The sequence below is a fragment of the Marmota flaviventris genome, chromosome X (assembly GCF_047511675.1).
Source record: "Marmota flaviventris isolate mMarFla1 chromosome X, mMarFla1.hap1, whole genome shotgun sequence".
Taxonomy (NCBI): domain Eukaryota; kingdom Metazoa; phylum Chordata; class Mammalia; order Rodentia; family Sciuridae; genus Marmota; species Marmota flaviventris.
This window is the reverse complement of record NC_092518.1, coordinates 3,494,747-3,518,670: the sequence shown is the minus strand read 5'-3', so window position 1 is coordinate 3,518,670 and position 23,924 is coordinate 3,494,747. Positions and strand designations below refer to the sequence as shown.

Below are 23,924 nucleotides of genomic sequence, written 5' to 3'. Positions count from 1 at the left end.
CACAGATCCTAGTGTCTACTAAACTAGGTAAGCTGCAGCCTGACCACGCACCACCATCCTAGATATATACCTGTGATACACAAGTGTGGATAGGCACGTGTGTCTGTGGGTCTATATGCACGAGCACGTGTGTTTGTATGTATAAATACATGTGCACACATGTAGGCATGCATGCCTGTGAATGAATGCACACGTATATAGATGTGTCCGGGTGTGCACATGTGCACGTGTTCACTTGCATGCACACATATGTGAATATGTGTAAATACGTGCATGTGTGTACACGTGTCTGTGTATGAACATATGTATGCATACATAAGAATACATAGAGGTATGTCCGTGCATATGTGTGGACGTGTGCATTTGTATATACCTAAGTGTATATGGATATGCATGTGAGTATGACTCTATGTGCGTGAACATGTATGTGCACATTTACACGCATGTGCTTTGTGTCTGTGTATATTTCCCACCTTCTGGCTGGGATGCAAACAGTTTCTCAAAGTCGTGCCCTTTATCAACTGCCCTTAGGTAAGGATTAGATGAGCAAAGTTAGTAGTCAGAGAAAAACGTGTCATCCGTGAACAGGTAAAACCCAGAATCACAGCTCTCTGCGGCTAATGATCTGCAATAACAGTATTTAAACGCTCCCCTTTCCACGTGTTTTCTGCTAAATGACAGGCTTTATTTTCCAACTGAACATCTTCAAAAGCTTACAGGTTTTATTTGCAAAACAAATGTTATGAAAGACCTAAATATAGGAAACTCTAAAGAGACAGTATGTTTTATCAAATAGATGAGATGGGAGTCTTTATAAGGAGAAAAATAAAAATGAACTAGGTCACTCATAACTGCTTTTTTGTTTTGTTTTGTTGTTGTTTCTTAAGTTTGGGGAATGCTCAGGAAAACAAGTGAAAACCGAGGATGAGATGTCAACCAACCTGATCAGTGTGGACACTCCCCAGAATTCCCAGGTGGACGCACGCCCCAAGATGCAGCAAGCCGACCTGGAAACGTCATCTCACGATTGCTCAGTGCGACACGACCGTGGTCTAAGGAGTGTCATGGAAAAACCACGAGGTGCTTGTGAAAGTATCATGGGACACGCCTGTGTCAGGGGAGTCAGGCAAAAGGGGAAAAAACAGAAAAACATCTGCAGGAAAACAAAGCTAGAAACACAGCCGGGCAGCGCTCACAGGAGCAGGAGTCAGAGCCACTAGAAAGCAGCAGCGGGTGCAATAACAAACAGGCCCTGCAGGAACAGCGCTCGGGTATCAAGAATCCACCACCTTGATTTGTTACCTTGAAGGGAATGAAATAGAGGTGCTTGCCTGAAGGTGGAGCAATATTTCTGTGTCTTCTCAGTGCAAAATAAAACAAAGACATCAGAGGGAAAGACGCGAGTCAGAGGCCACGGCCAGGAGCCCTTGCCCTGCAGGGTGCTGCTGCTGCTGCTGCTGCCCAGGTGGTCACATGAGCTGCAGGGACAAACCACCCGCCAAGGGTCCCAGCCCAGCGTGGAGAACAGCAGGTCGCACGCCGCTGCAAGTCACATGTGCAGATTGCAGGAGGTCTGCACCCCAGAGACTGAGCTCTTTTGGTTGTCTTCCACCAGGACCCCAACAACTCTCTCTGAGGAGCTCTCCTTGGGAAGGTCAGCACGGCAAGAGCTGACGCCTCTGCACAGGCTTGGGGGCTTCTAGAGGCACAGGAGGGAACCCTGTCCCACGGTTGGCTGGCGCTGCAGCCCCTGTGGAAGGAAGCCGGCCGTGCAGAGCCTCCAAAGAGTCACTCTGCAGAGCTGAGAACCAGGTCCAGGGCCGGGCACTGCCCCTCAGTGTCCTTCCACTGTCACTTTGTTATTAGGATGGACACACACACACACACACACACACACATACACACACACACACAGAAGTTCCTAAAGGTCTCTCCTGTCGGAAGCACCTTAATGAGCTGTGAAAGATAAATCACATACGCAGGCGAGCACAGGCCATCAGAATCGTCCACTGTACAAAATGACAGGAAGTGGGAGAAGGAGGGAGGAAGAGGAGGGAGGAGGGAGAAGGAGGAGGGAGGAGGGAGGAGGAGGGGGAGAAGGGAGAAGGAGGAGGGGGGGAGGAGGGAGGAGAAGGAGGAGGAGGAGCAGGAGGAGGAAGAGGAGGAGTGGGAGGAGGAGGAGGAGGGGGAGGAGGGAGGAGAAGGGAGGGGGGATGGAGGAGGAGGAGGGGAAGGAGGAGGGAGGAGGAAGAGGAGGAGGAGGAGGTGAGAGAAGGAGGAGGTGGAAGACAAGGAGGGAGGGGGAGGAGGAGGAGGAGGGGGAGGACGAGAAGGGAGGGGGATGGAGGAGGAGGAGGGGAAGGAGAAGGGAGGAGGGGGAGGAGGAGGAGGGAGGAGGACAAGGACCAGGGAGAGAGGAGGACGAGGAGGTGAGAGAAGGAGGAGGTGGAAGACAAGGAGGGAGGGGGAGGAGGAGGAGGAGGAGGAGGAGAACCAGAGGAACAGGAGGAGGAGCTGAAGAAGGGGGAGAGGGAGAGAGGAGGAGGAGGAGAAAGAGGAGATGACAGGAAGGAGGAGGAGGGGGTGGAAAGAGGAAAAGTAAATGAAAATGAAAAAGAAAGTTAGGCTGACAATAATCAGCTCTACATACACACACACACTCACATGTATCACAGTGTACATGCACACATACATACACGTGTGTGTGGGGGGGTGTATAAAGTGCACTGAAATACGTTTAGGTGCCTGATAATATCACGCCTTTAGGGTTTGTTTGATCGGTACCAGGGACTGAACCCAGGGGTGCTTAACACTGAGCCACATCCCCATCCCTTTTTTATTTAAGGCTTAGGGCCTTGCTGGGTTGCTTGGGGCCTCACTAAGTTGCTGAGGCTGGCTTTGAACTTGAGATCCTCCTGCCTCAGCCTCCCGAGCCGTTGGGATTACAGGTGTGTGCCACCGCGCCTGGCACCTTGATGATTCTTTTCCACCTTATATTCATAAAGTGTCCTCCAATGATCTCATAAAATTCTGAAATGAGACATCACGTTTCACAAATGAAGGAACTGTACTCTAGGGGACATGACTATGTCACGTCTCTGACTGAAGACAACACCAAGAGGCCAACTTCAGCTGCCAAAAGCCAGCCTTGCGTTTGCACTAAACCCCTGCACTCCCCAACTGCTCAGGCCGATCCCGCCCAGCACTGCACAACGATAGCCCTTACTGCGCACAGAACGTCTCCCTCCTGGTGAGGGGCTACCGGACAAGGCCTAAGGAGCGTTACCAGCCCTCTGTTAAACTTGGGTGGTGAAAGGCACTAGCTCATTCACCAGATATCGAAAGCTCATAAAACAGAAAGGCTTTTGTAGAAACAAGTATCCAACGCTTGAAATAAAACACGATCGATGCAGAGGCCTGTGCTTATTGCTCCTGAAGGAACGTCACCACTTTTCGATCCAAGTGAGCCTAGGGCTGACTACATACGTGGCCAGGTCCCCAGTCTGTGGGCTCCTGGGAGTGTTTCCAGGGACTGTTTCCTGCCTGAGATGTTCAAGGGACACTGTGCCAGGATGCAGAGACGACCCAGGGTCTTGGTGGGTGCATCCTGTAGATGAGCTGGATGTGCATCGGCATCATGCTTATGCAGACGCCCAGGGATGGACCAACAGGCAGTCCAGGACAGGAAGGAGAAAACACCGCTTCTCCCTCACCTAGCAAGTGCACACCCTGCGATGTCAACCTGAAGGAAGGAGCCCTGGGCTGGTCCCAGGACTACCTGGGACATCCCAGGCCAACAGGGAAGAGAGAAGACAGAGGAGGGCATGCTCAGTGGCAGCCTGTGCAAAAAGGTAGGGAGGCACAAGACAGCGTGGGATGCTTGACAAGTGGGTACAGGTTACTGCGGCTGCCACCCAGAGGGCGCAGTGGAGGGGGACGGCGACGGGCTCAGGAGGCCACGTCTGAAGCAGCTCTGCCTGCAGTGCTCCCCAGGGCCTTCCCTGTCCCACTTCTTCCTCTGCTCCTCCTCCCCCTCTTCCCCCACCTCCTCTCCTCTTCCTGCTCTTCTATATTAAAACAACTGCACAGCGTCATGATCGTCCCCGACAACCATCCCCGGGAAGACCAAGGCCAAGACCCGTCGTTAAGGAACTCAAGGGAGAAGCCAGCCTGGTTGTGCACACCTGTCATCCCAGCGGCTCCGGAGGCACAAGTTCAAAGCCAGCCTCAGCAAAAGCAAGGCACTAAGCAACTCAGTGAGACCCTGTCTCTAAAGAAAATATTTAAAAAATGGCTGAGGATGTGACTCATTGGTTAAACACCCCTGAGTTCAATCCCTGTTTCCAAAAATAAAAAATAAAAAAAATGAATTCATCAGTTGTTTTTTATCAAAATGCAGTTACCATTTTTGGCTGGTGGAGATTCTGTGCAGCTGTAACATAAACATCTGGGCAGGGGGAGAGGCAGGGCCTGTGGTTACAGTTACGGCGCTGTGCTCTGCTTAGGACGGGGCTTAATGAGACTTGAGAGCAGGCAGGTTTTGTGCCCAGACAAGGGCGGCAAGAGTCAGAGCCCATCCCACACAGCAGCTGCCACCACGTGTGCAGGGTGGGCACGAGTGACATCTTACACGCTCTGATCTCAAGGGGCAGGGATGTCAATTCCTGTCAATTTGCACAGACAAACCAAGAGCCTGAGAGCGTCACCACACACTGCAGCACACGTGTCGAGCTGTCTGGAATCCTGCAGTAAGCACAGCAAGCTGACCCACGGAGCCGGCCTATGGACAGCAGATGGCCCCGATTCTCGACGATTCCAGCTACAGCGTGTGCACTCTATGGCAGTGCAAAGCCAAACGCGTTCAGCAGAGGCCCTGCCTGGGATTTCGAATCTGCATCTTTTCCCAGGCGAATGAGTGACAGGTGGTACCCTCCTCTGCCCCCAGGCGGCCACGCAGTCACTAAGGGAGACCCAGGCACTCCAGGTGGGCTGCGCTGCTAGACTGGGAGGTTCAGCAGGTGATCTGCTTTTAGTATTTTCACCTGGGACATCCTCAGTTTGTGACAGACTGCAACCCCGCCCCACGCAGAGGCAGGAAAGAACACTGGCGATGATCCTGAGATCAGCACAGCAGACACAAGTGCCCCGGTCACTGACAGCTAGGTTTCTCAGGACAGGACGTCACCTCTCGGCCGAATATCCAGAGTCTGGAACTACCTATGGATTTCTGAGTGTGGCACTCCCTTGGGACTGCACAGCAATGCTGACTCTGACCTCCGCACTGCACAAAGGGCACAGGCTGGCACCATCACCACCGCCGCGGGAAGTTGTAACGGGCACACCTTCGCAAATGAACTGAACGTGCTGATGTCCTCGTCATTCTCAAATCTGGACTTGATCCTCTCACGGCTACACAGGTAGGTACGCTGGAGGGAAGAAAAAACGTATTCCTGCCAAGTGTAATTCCATTGCTTGTGCAAAAGCCAAGATGTATGCTTTTCTTTTTTTTGTCATCTGAGAAATACCTGTCCTGAAAATGAAAACCGGACAAAGACAGAGCCACCTCCTTTTAAAATACAGCATTTTTTTTTTTTTAATCATTAAAAAATGTGAGTCAGAAGAACGGGAAGTAATGGGATGAACGTATTAGATAATTATTCTTTCACTGCTGCTGGTGTAGAACATATTCCTGTTAAAACTAACACTGCTGTCCAAGCTGATTACAATTTAACATCTCTCCTGTTTCTTAGAAAAACAGAACCATGATCACTTTTATCCAAGGCATGTGGAATCGTCTTTTTTATCTGTAAGTTGTAGAGTATGGATCATTCACAGGATTGTCTTCAAAAGGGATGACGGAGGGCTTTAAATATCCACTGTCCTTCCTCAAGCAGAGCGCTAACAAGAAAGGACAGACAAAGGGCAGGAAGATGCGCCAGGCCCCTTTGCAGGCCTTCCCAGGACTCGCTCCGCGGCTCAGTTTTTGAGATCTGCATTCCTAATCGGGTCTTTCTGGAACAACAGGCCCCTGTTAGTGAGCTCTCTGTTGCTGTAAAAAATACCTCTCCAAAATTGTGTCATTGGGAGCAACACAGTCCCCATTAGTCTAGAAAATAAAAATTAAAAAAAAAATGTTGGTGGGCTGGGGGCTGGAGAGCGGCCTGCCTGATGGGCTCCCGGGGACTCGCGGAGGCACCTGGCAGATTTCTCTATCATATGCTATAGTTTGGCTTCCAAAAGGACGAGTTCCAATCATCTTGTAAACCAGCAAAAGCCAGAGCGAAACACCTCCGTGATGTATAGGCGGTAACAAGATTAAAGGGATTGATTTATCCTTGGAGAAAAATCCCCAAAGCCGTCCGTAAACATTACAAATGGTGAAGGCGCAGGGACTGGTGTGGTTATAAAACTTCCCTACTCCCACGATAATTGCATAACTTTATCAATCTGAGCCCTGCGCTGGTGTGTACATGACATTGCTCTTGATTAATAACGCCAACCGGGTGTCTCGGGGCCATCTGGCATTTTATGGATAGGCACAACTGAACTCAGCCAGGTGGTTTATACTCTTTGCAACACACACTCGGAGAGCAGTGGCTGCTGGGTAGTACAAGAAAAGCATCCTCCTGCCCCGCGCCCACCGCTAGGTTCTGTTTTCCTTCTCGGTCCCTCTCCCTCTACCACACCGGTGATGCACGGCTCAGGAATGGGTACTCTGGGTAAGGGAAACGTGTGGAAGGTCTGACAGACCTGGGAAGGTTCCCGCACAGCTGAGCAGTCTTTCTGGAAAGTCTATCAATCAATCACCCAGGAGGCAGTGATGGCTGCATTTGTAGCTCATGTTATTTTATTTATTTATTTTTTGGTGTTCTCTGACGTTCACTCACTCACACCACGAGCCACGATTTTCCAGGACTTCTTAAAATCTCCAAGTAGGTCACCCTGGGCTGACCCCATCATCTTGCTGCTCCTATGGGGCCCTGGCTGCTTCCGTTCACCGGCATCTCACGGGACGCACCTGCACGTGCACTCGGCCTCCTCCACAGGCATTAAGGCGCACTGATGAGCAGAGGGGAGGGTGAGCCCTTCCGGCTCCTTCCGGCAGGCACAGCAGGGGCTGATCCTCTCCAGCCAGGAGGGACGGAGCGTCTTGCTCACAGGGAACAGCGCTTACCCGTTCGGGTGTGGGCCCAGACACTGACTAGACATGAGCACCCTGGGATGTGGATCAGAGGGTCGAGAGGCTTCCAATTTTGTGGACAGTCATGAATTCAACCAAGGCTCTAGTATATGCAGGGTGTGTTCATTCCTTTGCTAAGTGAAGAAAATGCAATCTAAGTCTGCCCTGCTTTCTGCTCTCAGCCTAGTAACAGGGTAGACGTGCCAACAAATCATCCAGCACCACGTGCTCCGGATCACACCCGAGGAACGGAGCCGTGAGAAGACAGAAGACAGGCTACGGCAGGACCTGCAAGGATCGGGGACACCTCAAGGGCATCCACGTCTGTTTCAGGCGTCCCATTTCCTCAGTGTCCAGGGAAATGTGTGGACCTTCCTTCTTTAAAGAAAGTAACTATGAGAGCATAGGAGTCCTTTAGCAAATAACCAGCTTCCTTGTGTTTGAGAAGCCGCTTCATGGCCATAAGAGTCCCCCATCATCCCTAGGGTGCCGCAGTTCTGAGAACCAGAGTCTCGGCGCAGTCGGCAAAGGCTCTCGGAGACTTCCTAGTACCCCCTCCACCCGCCAGAGCCAACCTCTGAGGTTCTGCCACGACAGCTCTGAGCCAGACCTGCAAACACCCCAGGCCCCTGCAAGGCTCGGAACTGGACTTCCCAGTGATGACGCTGACCCCGGGTTCCACCAGCAGGCAAGGCCACTTATTGGCGCTGGGTGGCATGAACTTTTGCTGTGCTGCGTTTATTCTGGTGGATCTGAACGCACGTCTCTGTTTCTTGAGACCTTCGTTTCTGACTGGCTCATGCTGGACAACACCCCTGAGGTTCGTCGGCTTTGCTACTGTAACAGACACCTGAGATGATCAATTTGCAAGCAGAAAACATTCACTGTGGGATCACAGTTTCAGGGGTTCCAATCCACGGCTGGTTGCCTCCGTGTATTCAGGCCTGCAGTGAGGCAGGAGATCATGGGGGGACACCTCCCAGACAAAAAGATAGACACCACATGGCCAGGGAATGGAAAGAATGAAAGGAGACTGGGGTCCCACCATCCCCTTCAAGGGCACATCCCCAACGATCTGAAGACCTCCCACTAGGCCACGCCCCCTGAAGTCCCACCATTTCCCAACAGTGACACCCTGGGGACCAAGACTGAACACGTGAGCTTTGGACGATCTGTTTGGTGTGGGGAGGGCGGGGGCGGTTACTGGGAACTGAACTCAGGGGCACTCAACCACTGAGGCCCACCCCCAGCCCTCTTTTGTATTTATTTAGAGACAGGGTCTCACGGAGTTGCTTAGCGTCTCACCATGGCTGAGGCTGGCTTTGAACTCGTGATCCTCCTGCCTCAGCCTCCCGAGCCTCTGGGATGACAGGCGTGCGCCACCAGGCCAGCCTGGGGGATATTTAAGGTCCAGAGTATATCAATAACCAATGGTGAAAAGAAATCCTTCCTAGCGTCTTAGAAATACGCTTACACCCACGGACGTCTTGTGAAGCCTTGCAAATCAGCACGCCTGCGTGAAACCCCCTGAGTTCTTCTGGTACATGCCTATTCTGGGCCGGGCTGCCCTAGATCCCAAAATCAAAACTGACACCCACCGCGGGGCTGGGGATGCAGCTCAGGGGCAGAGCACAAAGCCCCGAGTCTAATCCCCAGCACAGCAAAAAGACAAAGGAAAACCCGACATCCCTGGGAGAGTCTAGCAAGCACGGCCTCCGCACGGCCAGAGGAACTGAAGGTCACAGCTCTTCGGAATTTGGGGTCAGAAGTTTTGCTGAATGTCATCAGCAGGCAGGTCGCAACGTCTCGTCCACCGAGGTCCCTGATGGCACGCGGCATGTTCCGGAAAGCAGCGCTGAGACGGCGGTGAGGCTGTGACCTGCTTTCTGAGTCCAACAACTGACAGGTTTCACGAGAAGGTCGAGGAGGTCGTCAGCACCACTGTTGAGACGACCTCCTCCCGAGTGGGCCAGGCAGGTGCGGGACCTCTGCGTTGCCATACTCAGCTGGGTGACATGGGAACCCAGCGTGACCTATTTGGAGGGGTTTTCATTACCGTAGAAAAACGGAGCAGTTCTGCTCTCTCAAGCGTCTCTAAGAGACACCCAGCATGGCCGAGTGGCGTTCCCAGGAGTCCAGGCCGAGACCCGGAAAGCCCGGGTCAGACACTATGCCGATGCCTTTTCGCAAGGGGAAGAGCCGCTCTCTATCAGCAAGGGGACTAGGCAATTCATCATCTAGACCGTGACACCAAAGAACAGGGGGGTGCCCTCGTTAAACGGGATACTGAGCAATAGAAGGATGTCCACTGGAACTGCCAGAGCCAACAGATGGCCCCCCTGGCTGTCAGAGAACACACTACAATCATCCTGGGAGAATGCGGCACCCACACACATAAGCACACACGTTACCTGCACACACACACACACACACACACGTGTGACTATATCACACACATACACGCATGTTCGAGGTGCTACCCCAGACCAAGGGAACCAGATTCCTGACGTGGGGGGGATCTTAGGCATTAACAGTTTTTAGGTGCTCCCCGCAAGTGATGCAAATACACAGCCGGGTGGGGGCCACCCATGCCTTCCCAGCTACCAGCTTGGGAGAGTATGATTCTAGAGGATGCTCTTTGTATAACTGCACACCACGACTGAAATATGGCAGATCTTCCGTGCCCACCAAAGGTCCCTGAGTTAAAGGTCCTCGACGTGGTGCTATTGGTAGGGGAGGGGGTGGGGGGACTAAACCTCTAAAACTGTGAGTCCACAGAACCTTTCTGCTTTCCAAGCTGATTACCCAGAAACCTGACTAGCATGACTACACCAAGCTCAAAATATCAAGTACCAATACCAGCCTTCGTTCCTGAAGAACTCACAGCATTGTATAAACAATACCGCCCTGGGGTTTTCATTGTCTAGTCTCACATTAACCCAATAATTAAGCTCCGTTGGCTGCTACTGTCAGCTCTTCCTATGTGAGGAGATTGTTGCTTAGAAAGATTCGATGCATCATTTGAAGTTAGTTAATCAAAAAACACAAGTAGGCACTGCGCCCTTGTCCCCCGAGTCTAAACGGTGGCAGGGGAGAGCAGGTGCGGGCCCTCCTTCTAACTGGGTTTGACCTTCACCCCTGGCGTTCATCAACTCCACTGACAGTCACTTCAACAGCCAAAACATCACCTCTAAAACTGGGATGATGTTAATCGCTGCTTCACAGTGTTCCAGACATATTCCACGGGGGGTCTCGGGGACGAGCCCGGTAAATATTCACCATTCCACCACTGTGGCTCCTCCTCCATCTCTTCTCCCTCCTTCCACTCTCATAATCACTACCACTATGATCACAACCAGCATAATAACCCCCACTTACTACAGTCTAAATGTCCCCCCCCCAAAATACACTATGTTGAAATGTTCGCCCCAAAGTGATGGTATTAGGAGGTGTGGCCTTTGGAGCTGATTGGGTCACGAGAACGGCATCTCACAAATGGGGTGTCCTTATAAAAAGACCCAGAGAGGCCCCTGCCCTTCCAAAATGTGAGGGACCCAGGAGAAGGTGCTCCCTATGAGCCAGGAAGCAGTCTCAGCAGACCCCGAGTCGGCCCCTCCTGCACCTTGAACCCCCAGTACTCCAGCTTCCAGTCCTATGAGAAGTTTCTGCTGTTATAAGGTACCAGTTAGCAGCGTTTCTAATAGCAGCCCAGATGCACGAAGACGCTTTCTGTGCAGGATACGTAGCCCTTTTAATACACAAGCTGAATTGTAAGAAAACCCTTTGAACTAACCTTTACCTTCTCAAATAAAATAAACCCCACAGGAAGAGTGTTAAAATAAGACACTTGGTGAACACAGACACCCCCCAGACACAGCCATGGTCAACTCTGGCGATCCCTGTCATGTCTGCCGCTGGACCAGAGTCCAGCTGGATGAAAGGGGTGACAGATCTGAGGCTATTCCTACCCACTCCCCCTCCTCTCCACACCCCTTCACAGGTATCACGTGCAAAGCCTCCAGGTGCAAAGCAACCGCATGCAACACCGGCCCACTCCAGGCAACCCTGGCAAGGGCAGGGGGTCGGGCCCTACCTACCAGGGAAACACCAGGAAGAGTAAACCCTGAGGAAGCGGGTCTCGCACTCAGACACCTGGATGTCGAGCAGAACTAGAATCTCCCGAGGCTGATCCATCGCAGACTGCATCACCTCACCATTTCCCACGAGTTCACTAACTTGGAAACTCCTGTTGAGCTATGAGACCTGCTGGCTTGTCTGTCTTTCCGTCAGAGGGCCGATAACATAAGCTTTGGAACAGACAGTGATTACAGACCATGCTCCACTCACGTCAGCTTGGGTGTGCAAACTGACTCTGTGATGCCACATCAGCTCAGAGATTCGGATATTTTAGTATTGCCAGATCTGAAAATTTCACGAAAAAATGCATTAGAATTCTAAAACGTATTCAGTCCCAAGGAACTCGAGTTCTTCGGGGCCTCTCTTTTATGTACAGAAAGAAAAAGGGGTCTCAGTTACTGCCTTTCCACCTTAGCCATTTCACTTTGTCCTCGTTGCAGTAACTCCTATTTGTCAATGTTTAATATTCCGAAAATAATCAAAGAGCTTCATGCTAAGTAGTCAACATGAAATATAAGTCTGATCCACTACTCGGGTCGTAACAGTCATCTTGTCACCGTTTCGATAATAATAATAATTAAAACAGACCTGGGGCTGGGCTCAGTGCTGGAGCACTTGCCTGGCGTGTGTGAGGCACTGGGTTCGATTCTCAGCACCACATACAAATAAATGAATAAAATAAAGGTCCATCAACAACTAAATTTTTTTGGGTTTTTTTTGTGGTGCTGGGGATTGAACCCAGGGCCTTGTGCATGCAAAGCAAGCACTCTACCAACTGAGCTAGATCCCCAGCAAAAAATACATTTAAATAAGAGACAAATAGTATCTCAAGCTTCTCATACCTGTTAACTTGTTTAGCCTTATGGACTTTCTGTAATTTGGCTGGAATCATTGCCCACAACGTATAGATTACGAAACTGAGGCACAGAGAGGGTTGGAAGTCTCACAAGGCACACAGCCATAGGCAGGAGGGCCTGAATTAAACCCGCAGTCTGCACGAACTAGGGAGAACAAATGCTCATGCACCTCAAGCCAGGCCAATGAAACTTGTGGTCCGACTGTGTGTACACGTGTAAAAGTATCAAAACGAATGCTAATGGGGTATTTTAAACTGAACTAAACTTACACACACACGTATATACACACGGATAGTGAGCCGATTTAAATCACTGTACCTGAATTCTGAAATCTACGCGTGTTCGTTCGGCTTTCGGCAAAGCACTGCCCTTGAAGGTTCAATCCACACTCGGGCTGTCAGTAATCCTATCCCAACCTGTCCTGTCTCACATGGCCTCTTGCAGCTGAAGGGTTCTGGGTGCCATGTCCTCAATCAGCAGGTGGCACGGATAAGCTGGTCCGGCACTCAGACCACCTGGACGCAGAGCAGAACTAGAATCTCCCAGTGGCGCATCCGTCCTTCCGTCAGAACTTAGACAGTGACCCATAAGTACTCATTGAGCACCTACTGCATGCCAGCCTCTAGGCAAAATCCTTGGGATGTGAAAAGCTCATTGACCTACCACGTTCACCCTCATCTAGACAGAAAGATCCCAAGGACGTGAGGTGGTCGCACTCGCCTCTCTGTAAGATATTCCACAAAATACCTTTAAACCCACGAGACATTCCCAAGGAGACTCCCCTTTTCCTGGGACTGTGATACGGTCCCAATTAATGTGCCTGGGCAGCTCTTCCCCGCCGTCCACACTGGAATTCCGCGGGCCACGATTCAGCGCACCAGTCACGTGGTTTCTACCTGGGACCTGACCCCAGGGACTGGCTGGGTGGGGTCTCTCCTGGCCCTGGTCCACCTTCCACAGGGGACTCACACACCCCGACTGAGGGGCTGGTCATCATCTATCCCCCTCCCTGGACTACGGCCCCCAGGGTCATTCATCACTGTGACCACGTGCTTCTCTAGGACACACTCAGCTCTGTGGATACCCAGAGGTAAGAAAAAGCAGCGTGCAGAGCGCTGTCAACCAGTTCTCTGAAAAATACCTTCCAACACCCGCCTCCTCGGATCAGGGAGCCGATACTGAAGCTCTTGGCCCGAAAACCACCTGCCTGAAAGTTCTGACAGGGTGTTTGAAAATACACCGCTTTATAGCAGCCATGTCATTCCGACAATTAATATCGCCAGCACAAAGGCTCCTGGAATGTTATAATTTATTGAGACACCAATTCCAACACTGCCGGTTGTTAGCAGGAGGTAAGAAATCATTTGGGAGGTGAAAAACATCGTAAACACTCAAACAAGAATCTCTCATATAATCGCTGGCTCCTTTTCGTTCACAATTATCTCCTAAAATGATACCCATAAATCTGGGTTATGATAAGATGCCTAGAAGCAAAAGACACTGCATGTAATTAATGGCATGAGATCGCTGACCATCTAATCACTTCAGTTACTGGTGTTTCTCTGGTTAGATCATATCTTATATTGGCAACATCGGATGGAAGGCTTCAGGGCAAAGTCTGGGGAAGAGATTTCCACAATTTGAAAATCACAAAATATGCTTCCCTGTGTGCGTGGAGATACGTCATCTGTGTCGTTTTCGGGGTTAGTCAACGTTTTGTGACCTTTAAGGTTTCTCTGATGAACCCACGTCTTTGAAAATTGAGGAAAATATTTCACTTCTTAAAACTAAACTTAAACTCCAACAGGAACAGAAAGAACTTACACTTGTTTTCACAAAGTAAATGCCCCCCCTTGAGTGTGTGTGTGTGTATGTACATGTGTAAAAACGCACCTATGTTCCTTTCATGAATTCTTTTTCCTAAGGATTCATTTATATTTTATTTTTTTGTTTGTTCTTTTTGGATATTCAGGACAGTGCAGTGTCTTCTGACATATTGCACACAGAGGCACCCACGCTCTTGCCCTGCAGATTCCCGCTGCAGGAGCTCTGACTTGGGAGCCCACTGACAGGCACTCAGGCTGATCACTGTACAACACTGATGCCAGTTAATGAGCATTCATGACTTTTATTCTCTTTTCTAACCTGATTTTCTTCACTTGAATAAAAGTTTCCAAAATGCGCTGATGAGAATAACTGATATCTGGTGAACATGGTAAACAGAAATGAAAAGTAAAAACACTAAACAAGTAGCTATCCTCCATGAGCACCGGATTTTCATCACAGCAGAACCAAACGCATCTCTCTTTGAAATCAGTAGGTCATCTGATTTCAAGAGTCAAGATAACGGAAGGACTGAGCGGCAAGAGGGAGAAGACGGCCAGCCCTGGTGCAGGTTGGTTTGTCTGCTGCCCACCTCTTCATCTCAACCTGAGACTCTGATGGTGACCCACCTAAGGCAAAGCAGCCCTCAGACGGAGTGGGCACAAAACTGCTCTGTCACCCTTCTGTGGAGACGATCTGGTGGGTGGTAATATGCTGGGGCCGCAGCTTTCTGGAAGGTCTAGGCCCACCTGACCCCGAGACCCTCTTCCAAGCCTGGGGATCAGCTCCCGGTCAGTGACTTGCCACGGCTGGCTCATGGGCCGGCGGGGGGCAGACTGGAGACAGCCCCCCCGGACACCAGGCGAGGAACATCTTGAGGCCAGACACAGGTCAGACGCATCTGGGGTCGATTTTGGTGGGATCACGCACGTCATCTTGGAGGACACACTACCACTCTTGGCAAAGCCACTCATTAACTAAGGGCAAACATTCCTGAGACTCTGCAGCCCTTAATTGCTCGTATCATCATCATTGAGTTGCTTGGGGGGAGAAAAAAAAAAAAAAAATCAAGGAGCAAATTTTTCTCGATTCTTTGAGAACAATCACTGGATAACGTGAGGGAAGGCACGGACCACGATGACAATGACAACAGTTTCTCCACAGAGCACGTAGCGGGAGCAGCTTGTGTTTGCTGCCTGCTAGTGCCCCGGTTCAGAGGGCAGCTCAACAGGATGCATCAGGTAAGGGCACACACTGTGTCTCCTTGTTATATATCTCACTGTGAATGTGCAAACCTCCCCCCAAACTTCCAAAAACTCTGAGATCTGAAACACTCTGGTTCAAGCGTCCCTGAAACACCTGTGGTAAGGGACGTCACCCGTACTCCCAGGAGACAACAGGAGCAAGGAAGCCTCGTCTCGCTTTCCCGCTCAGACACTTGAGGCGAAGGGAGGGACACAGCGGAAACACTCGAGAGTTCCTCCTCCTCCCCATCTTTCCTCACTCGGCAGGTGCAGGGGGTTGGATCAAGAGGTGACTGAAGCCCACCAGGCTCCCTCTGCGCGGCACCCTCGCTGTCTGGTGAGAGCCACGTGCATATACGTCCCTGTGTGGCCTGCACAGCCCACTGCTCCTCGGCTGACCCCACGTCCCAGCTCAATGCTCTGAAACTTGCCCTTAAAACCAGCGTCACACCCTGTAAACAGCAATGGCAAAGTGCCAGTCATTTAGGATTTTAACTGTTCTTCCCTTAGAGGTTAAACGGCCATTCAAATGTCTCTGAAAAGTGGAGGGAGGCAGCTAAGGCTCCCTGCCGGCACACTGCCCCTCCAGACCTCCACACCAGCAGGGTGGGTGCCCAACAGGAAAGGGGTCCTGAAAGGAAGGCCCCTGGGACCACGAGAACACTCCTCGTCTCTCTGTGGCTCCCTGAGCCATCCTTAAAATCAAGTAGCAGTGCAGGATTCCCCTCACGGGGTTCTCGGGAACACTAAGTGCACCAGCATCTGTAAGGAGGTGTCATGTGGGGTGTCCCCAAAAGCTCACGTGTGAGACAATGCAAGAAGGTTCCCAGGAGAGATGACGGGGTTGTGGGAAACCTGCCCTTCAGCGACGTCATCCCCAGTGGGAATAACGAGTGGAACTGAAGGGGTGGGGTGTCGCTGCAGGAGGTGGGCCCTGGGGACGCGGCTTTGGGGTCTGTATTTGTACCTGGCAAGCGGAGACCTCTCTCTCTGCTTCCTGACCATCGTGTGAGCTGCTTCCCTCGGTCACAGTCCTCCGCCATGATGGCCTCACCTGGAGTCCCCAGGAACGGAGCCTGTGGATTGAGACCTCTGAAACCCTGAGCCCCCCCCACCCCCAAATAAACTTTTCCTCCTCAGATTGTTCTGGTCAGATCTTTTAGACACAGCAGTGAAAAAGCTTGACAAAAACAGCTGGTGAGAAGCGGCACCCAGGAACCGTCACGCGGTGCTAAATCCACACACACATAAAGGCGACCATCTATTTCTTTCAACAACATAAAATATGAAGCGAATAAAAGTACATTACAGAGAGGCTGGACACTGCGCATAAGACAGCACGACAACTGGCCATTCTAGTACAGAATGAAAAACAGGAGACAGGGGCCAAAGGCGAGGGGAAGCGTGCGATCTAAGGAGACGGCCCAGGACGACAGCGATCAAGTCAACAGCCGATGAAAACCCACCTCGGGTGGCTGTTGGGTAAAACCGGGCCACTGAACGCAGGTGCTCATCCACCATGTCAGAAGGTACTGTTCTATCAACAGTGAAGAAACATGCTGTCTTAGCTTCTTTTCTAACACTAGCAACAAGAACGTTTGCCTGTGTTCGCAGGACGGTGGGACGAAGCGTGGTTCCCTTTCTACAGTTACCTTGTGAGCATCTTCATCCCTTACAGAATCCGACTTTTTTCTAGGATAAAACTATGAAAAATGTGGTCACTGTGGTGACAAGCAAATTTTCTAATTTCTGGAGTATATAGATGTGAATACTAAACTTCAAGAAAAGAGCTTTTTTTGAAGAATGGTGAACTACAGTACCCTTGGGTTTTAGAGTTGCTAAGTAGGAAGTGAGTTTTTTTCTTAATAGGGCACACTTCCAAAGCGTGCTGAGAACGTGATCACGCATCCTCAAGGTGAGGACAGAGAAAGAAACAGTGAGATAAAAGGTTGGTGCTTGAACTAATCACCTCGATGGCTCTGCCTGCCTCCCATCTGGGAATCTGGAAATGCAGAGCTTAATATGAGGCAGGAATACTGGAGACAGGTGCCTCGCGTAATAAATGCAGCCTCAGTGACTTTGACCTTGCCCTCTTCCATTCCCAGACAGCACATTCTGGGTTTTCGTCATTTTAAGTTGTATCATTATTCAAACTGTATTTTAAATCCATACAATTCAAAAACTACTGTCGCCTAGCACAATCCTACTCTAAGAGCCCCCTAGCTGACCAGGAGCTTTCTGAGAATTCAAGGCATGATGAGAGGTCTGCGAGGTACCGCCATCTTTTACACGTCAGCCTGGGACCTGCTGGAATCCACTGGGACTTCCATTTCAGAGGTCTGGCCCTTTTTAGATATTTTTTTTCTGTAGTTTCCCAACAGGCAATGCGTCCACATAGTGTAGGCACGTTGAGGCTGGAAATTAAGGTGAAGATGTACGGAGTGCTTCTGGAAGTTTCTGCAAACAATACATTTACTTTTAGTTTAAAACAAAAATCCTGAGATACCTGAGTGCACGTCCATTAAATACTATGTTCTTTTTCAAAATCCCTGCAGATGGAATGCTTTCAGGAAAGAGATGATGGAGAGAACTTTGGGATTCCCTCCTCCTCCAAGACACACTTTTTGGTAGAGGAGAATCATCATTCTTGGCCCTGCTGTCCAACACGTTTACTTAATATCGACTTCTTTGGCCCTATGTGTAAGACGGGATCCTCAGGAAGAGTCTAAGGTCCACGGCTTCCTGCAGGGAGATGTACACAGAGGAACGACATCGAGCATCGCCTTCCGCTCACAGACTGGGTGAATGCGTTTGGCACCCCTTCTCGCGTCCAACACGGCCCACAAAAACCCCACAAGCCAAAAAACGCAAATGACAATTCCGTCCTGGGCAGCATGTGTGCCAGGGACCACGGGCTGTGCGTCTGAACATGACTCATGTGCACTCACCTCCCACGCACCACACGTCCCCGCCGTGTTCCTGTGTGTCTGGATTAGAGTGCCCTGCGGGGCGGGTGCAACGCAGCCTTGCTATCAAGAGGGCCAGGGCACATCGGCCTGGTTTTCGGGGAGGACAGCTGTGAGTCTGCTTTCACTGAACTCAGTGGGTCAAGTCCGTGGTGCAGGTGTGGATTCGGGAGGCTGGACCTCTCCCTGGGCAGCCTCGCCCATCCTGTGCTGGACCTGGCAATGCCACTGTTCAAATGCACCCCCGTCTGCTCGGCCACGTGCACCCACCACGGGCTCCAATCACCACTGCGTCACGATGTGCTGTCACACCGATGGTCCTAAGGACGGGCGTGTGATAACACCAGCAGAGTACTGTGCTTTACCTGAGTGGCCCCAAAGGCCCAGGTGCTGCAGACCAGGTACACAGCCCTGGGTGTACCAAGGGGGGGAGCCTTGGAGAGGCAGGCCTGGGTGGGGTCGCCCAGCCCTGTGGGGTGGCCCCGAGGAGACGTTGGAACTGCAGGCCCTGCTCGTTCCCCCCTGCGTCCCACCACCTGAGTGAGCGGCTTGCTCTACCAGGCCCGCCCCGCCATGATGTAGTGCCCCCCGCCAAGGGCCCAAAAGCAGGGGGTCCCACCAAGCAGCAGCTGAGAGCCCCAAGGCTGTGAGCCAGGACACAGCTCTCTTAAACGGACCACCGTTTAAGAGAGTTTGATTTACAGTTTGGTTTACAGCAGCCGAAAGCTAACAAGAGTCTTTTTCTAAGCTCGGGAGGTAAACGGGGACAAAAGCACTTTTCCACTGATCAGCTAAGAAGATGCAGGGTCACTGGCCGCCTCTTGGGGATGTCCTGCCTACAGAATACAAGCAAGGAGAAAAACAGACGTGACCGAAACTCAGAGCACTCGCTGGGGCCCGAGCCGCCTGTCTGTAGTGAGCCCAGCTTCTAAAGTCTCACTCAGTGGAACCCGCATACTGTTCCCTCTCCTGCAAGTCAGGCTCTGAATCCTGCAGTCGGCAGATTCCTGCCTGTAGGACACATTACTCGTGTGCTCCTGCTGACTTAAGATGGTGACACACACACAAGAAGTACGGGACACCGTCCCTGCTGCAGATGGACCCTGAACCAAGACCTGGCCAGCACCCCCAAAATGACCGGCACAGCACCAAAGGCCACGGTGTGACAGACACAGACAAGGTAGCTGAAGGCCTTCCCCAGGCACCGTCTGACCTAGGCCCTGAGGAAGAAGCAGGGCTTAAAGGAGAGAAAAACGTGACCGACCACCTAGTAGGTGAAGAACGAGACACAGACCGGGGCTCGCAGGTTCCCCGCCTCCAGGTACCTCTAGGGCCGGCCTGGTCCTTCTCCTGTACTGGACGCTCCGCGAAGATTATTTAACGAGTGAGCAGAAAGGCATGAAGACATGATTTATTTCCACTTGGGACCTTGGTCAATAACGAGATCGCCTTTTATAGCACTGTGCCTAGTGGAAATTACGTCCACTTCACAATAACCTGCTTTATGACACAGCTTCCAGGAAGGGGTCATCAGAAAGAGTGGTGTCATCGTCCATCAGCGGGCAAGGCTGGCTTTCATTAACTGGCAGGCCTGCTTTTATTGTTTTCTCCAAGACCTAGACAAATTCTCTAAAACCTACAAATTCACACATCACGTTTACGAAGAACGCTTACCACTTTTCAGTAAAATTATAAATATGCATATGAACACCAATCATAAAGGCAGAGAAAGAACTGAGGCGGTGTGAGATGCGTGGTAGCCAACCACACAGTGCTGCACACAGAAAGAGCGCCCTGCTTCACTCTGGGAGACCACCAGGAAAGCAGGCTGGGTGCAGGCTCTGGGCCCGGGACAGCTGAGCCTAGCAGGCCCGCCCGTGCGTCTGCAGACCTCTCAGCACTGTTAAAAGTTCCCTGAGAAAACGCGTAAAGGGCTGGCGTGCGGAACACAGGCAGTAAATACAGCAAGTATTAATGGTGTGATTCCAATCAAGAGGGATGGATATTTGGGAAAGCCAGGAATTTTGCAAAAAACAAAATACAGTCGCTTAGCACCCAGGACAAAGGACGTGGACCTCTAGGACACCCGAGGATACCAAAATGAGTGGAAGCGCAAGTCCCTTATGTAAAACGGCAAACGATTCCACGTGCAAAACCTCCTACAAACTTCAAACCAGCACTGGACTGATGTTATTAACACAACGTAAATACGAGGCAAACAGCTGCTGTACTGCGTTGTTCAGGAAACTGTGACGAGAGAGAAAAGCGTGTGTGTGTTAAATGCAACTCGGTTTTTTAAAGGACATTTTCTGTCTGTGGTTGGCTGAGTCTTTGGACATGGAACCTGCAGATAACCAAGGTCAACCGCGATCACTCAGCCAGGTGCTGGTCTTTGGCAACTGAGGACGTCCTGAAACCAATCTCCCAGGGATATCAAGGAACCTCTGTCCACCCAAATCCTTACTTTCTCTCTTTGAAGTGAGGTAGTTGACTCACTGAAGGATTTTTTTTTTTTTTTGAGTTGTTGATGCACATTTATTTTGTTTATTTGTTTATATGCAGTGCTGAGACTCAAACCCAGAGACTCACACGTGCTAGGCAAGCGCTCTACCCCGGAGCCACAACCCCAGCCCAGGATGTGTCTTTGGATTATGAGCTCAGCTCAGGATTAGATCCTATAACCAAATTAACGTATTTTAGCAAATTTAATAAAAGCAGAAGGCACTAAAGCAGCCCTTCCTTTTATCATCTCGCGATGTTACTTGACACTGGTATTATTGTTCCCATGATCTTCTCCACAGTGAAAAAACTACTTGAAGGCCATCAGGGACTACCTGTGTGGGCAAAGGGTGGGCGAGGGCCACCATGTCAAGAGAGCAGCTCTTCCGCAACACCGTACACAGCGATGGACACAGATTCTCTCTCACGGGGATTTTAAAAAGCATTTTAGGGCTCTGTTACGCCTTTTGAACTTCACCCCCACCACCTGGCTACCAGGGACGTGAACCCTCTGTCTACACAGCATATTGTTTGAAGTACGTGTGCCCCCAAAGCTCATATAACACAATGCAAGACAGTTTAGAGATGAAACAATTGGGTCTTGACAACTTTAAAGGAATCAGGGCAGTAATCCCTCCTAGGGATTAACCAGGGGGTGACTGTAGGCAGGTGGGCTGTGCCTCTGGGGTTTACAGCCTCCCCCCTTCTCTCTCCTCTAATCTTAGGGTCTCCCTTCTGCGGATTCACACACAGATTTACTTGTTGATTGGTACATGACGTACATGGAAGTGGATGTGATACCCACACACGCACATGGCATAATTGTGTCTGTTTGTCCCCAGGTTCCTCCCTGTCCCACCCCTCCTCTCTCCCCCTTCATCCTGACTCCACCCTACTACTGTCCCAGCTATTTTCTTGGGGACTCCTTGTCTTTAACTCCCTTTTCCTCTCAATCTTCTGCATAAGACAGAAAACATCAGCCTCGTGTCTCTCTGAGTCGGGCTTATTTCACTTGGCACGATGCTGTCTGGTTCCTTTCATTCACCAGCAAATGTCGTGATTTCGTTCTTCTTCAGGGCTGAGTAAAGCTCCCTTGTGTATGTGCACCACGTTTCCTTTATCCATCGTCTGCTGATGGACACCTAGGCTGGTCTCTCAACTTAGCTGCTGTGAATTGTGCTGTTACGAATATTCACTAACTATGCTGATTTCAATTCCTTTTGGGGGGTTGGGTGGGTACCGGGGATTGAACCCGGGAACACTGGACCACTGAGCCTCATCCCCAGCCCGATTTTGTATTTTATTTAGAGACACAGACTGAGATGCTTAGGGCCTCGCTTTGGCTGAGGCTGGCTTTGATCACGTGATCCTCGTGCCTCAGCCTCCCAAGCTGCTGGGATGACAGGTGGGTGCCACTGCGCCAGCTGATTTCAACTGTTTTGGTTAAATAAAGAGGAAATTTAACACAACAACAGAAAAGCCCGAGGTAGGGGGACATCTTTGTCGTGTCTGGTCTTCAGATGCAGGTGGTGCACGTGTGTTGACAGGTTCAGAAGCACATATGTTCCAAGAACCTCAGTGCATACCTGAAATCACAGACAGGACTGACCCCGATACATGCTGTGCCTCTTCCTATATGTCCTGCAGCATGGCCACGCAGGGTCAGGGTTGACCGGTCACTCCCCGTTTTGTCCCCCAGCCTCTCCTTTGCATCACTGATCTGGCGTTCCCAGGGCCATTATCAAGCAAAATAGGTGTCACTTGAATACAAACAGTGCCACACGACGACCACAACTGAACAGATAACCAACTAAGTAACTGAAGGGTAGGTGATGTATCCTGTGTGGATCCACTGCACAGAGGGGTCACTCACCTACTGAGCAGCACGGAGCAGACACATGAGATCATCATCACGCTACTCGGCGCAACAAGCAATTTAAATCTTACAAAGAATTGAACCTTGGAACTTTCCATTTAATACTTTCAGACTGTTTCTGAGTGAGCATCAAGAAGTGTGGAAAGTGAAACTGTGCCGTACAGGATGAGGTTCCGGGAGAGGGATCCCAGGGAGCCATCAGTCTCGAGCACTTCATTTATGGGCTGGGAGCAGTGACAGATGCCTCCCAGAGCTCAGAGTTTCCCACCGTCTAGCTCAGGGTGCCACCGCACGCAGGGCACCTATGTGAGGCTCTGCAACAGCACCAGACCCTGCTGCTCTAATTACACGAGCCGGCGCCCAGCTGCACTCTGCCTCCTTGATGATAAAGGCTGAACTCCTGTCAGCTCTGGGTGCCCCGTGCTAGCACAGACCTGCTACACCACAGATGCTTAATAATTCTCGGATAAATGACTAAATGCACCAGATCAAAACAAAATCACTAAGGAAAACAGAGAAGCAAGAATAAGCAAATAAATTAACTTAAGAAATGGTTTTAAAGGGCGATTAGTATATTCTCAGACCACAGTGCTAATTTACAAAAATTCAACCTTCAAAAGAAACCCACGTTGATTCCAGGCTGGGCGCCAAGCGCCATGCGCGGTACAGAGACGACAAAGACGAATGGGATTGATATTCTTCCTTACGTGAGGGAGCTGAACTTTTTAACTAACTACGTGGAAACATGATTGAGGATAGAACAGAGAGCGAAACAAACATGTTTAACGTTTTAAGAGTCACAGGGCACATAGGTGGCTCCAGTGAGACTTACAGTCGGTGGGGGTCACACTCTGGCAGGAACCGGTACCCTTATCCCTCCTGGAGGTGAAGGATGCCCAGCTTGGGGTGTCCATCCAAGCCGTGCAGTGCAGAGGTGTTCACCTGCATTCTAGACGATCTGCTGAACCAATCAGGGACAGGCTTCTGCCAACAGCATCCCAGGGTCTGATTCTGCAAAAGAAAGAAAGGAAGAAAAAGAATTAGGCTACCCTCAGTCTTTCCGTGCCACCAGACCAGCTTAAACTAGACCACTGTCTTAGTCCACTCAGGTGGCTGTGAGAGAGGACCATAGACTCTGTGGTTTAACGACCACAGACGTGAATTCCCGCAGTTCAGAAGGCTAGTCCTGAACCAGGCCTTTTTCAGGTTGTGGACTCCCACGTTTCTGTTGCAAGTGCACCTTTCAGTGGTAGAAACGGGGCTTTGGGGTGGCCCTCTTGTGAGAGCACTCACTAATCCTGTTCATGAGGACCCCACCCTTGGACCTCACTACCTCCCCAA

General features: G+C 50.8%; 2 long non-coding RNA genes across 2 annotated transcripts in view; both read right to left on the bottom strand.

The window, feature by feature from the left end:
* Window positions 1–23,924, bottom strand: part of LOC114106846 (uncharacterized) — a 33,728-nt gene that overhangs the window by 8,463 nt on the left and 1,341 nt on the right. The window contains exon 2 of the long non-coding RNA XR_003585257.2: window positions 23,416–23,594. This is a non-coding gene — a long non-coding RNA (uncharacterized lncRNA). The remainder of the gene's footprint in view (window positions 1–23,415; window positions 23,595–23,924) is intronic.
* Window positions 14,844–18,061, bottom strand: LOC114106847 (uncharacterized). Its single transcript, XR_003585258.2, has 3 exons — window positions 16,709–18,061; window positions 16,210–16,318; window positions 14,844–15,038 (listed from the first exon to the last, which is right to left on the bottom strand). It is a non-coding gene; the product is annotated as an uncharacterized lncRNA (long non-coding RNA).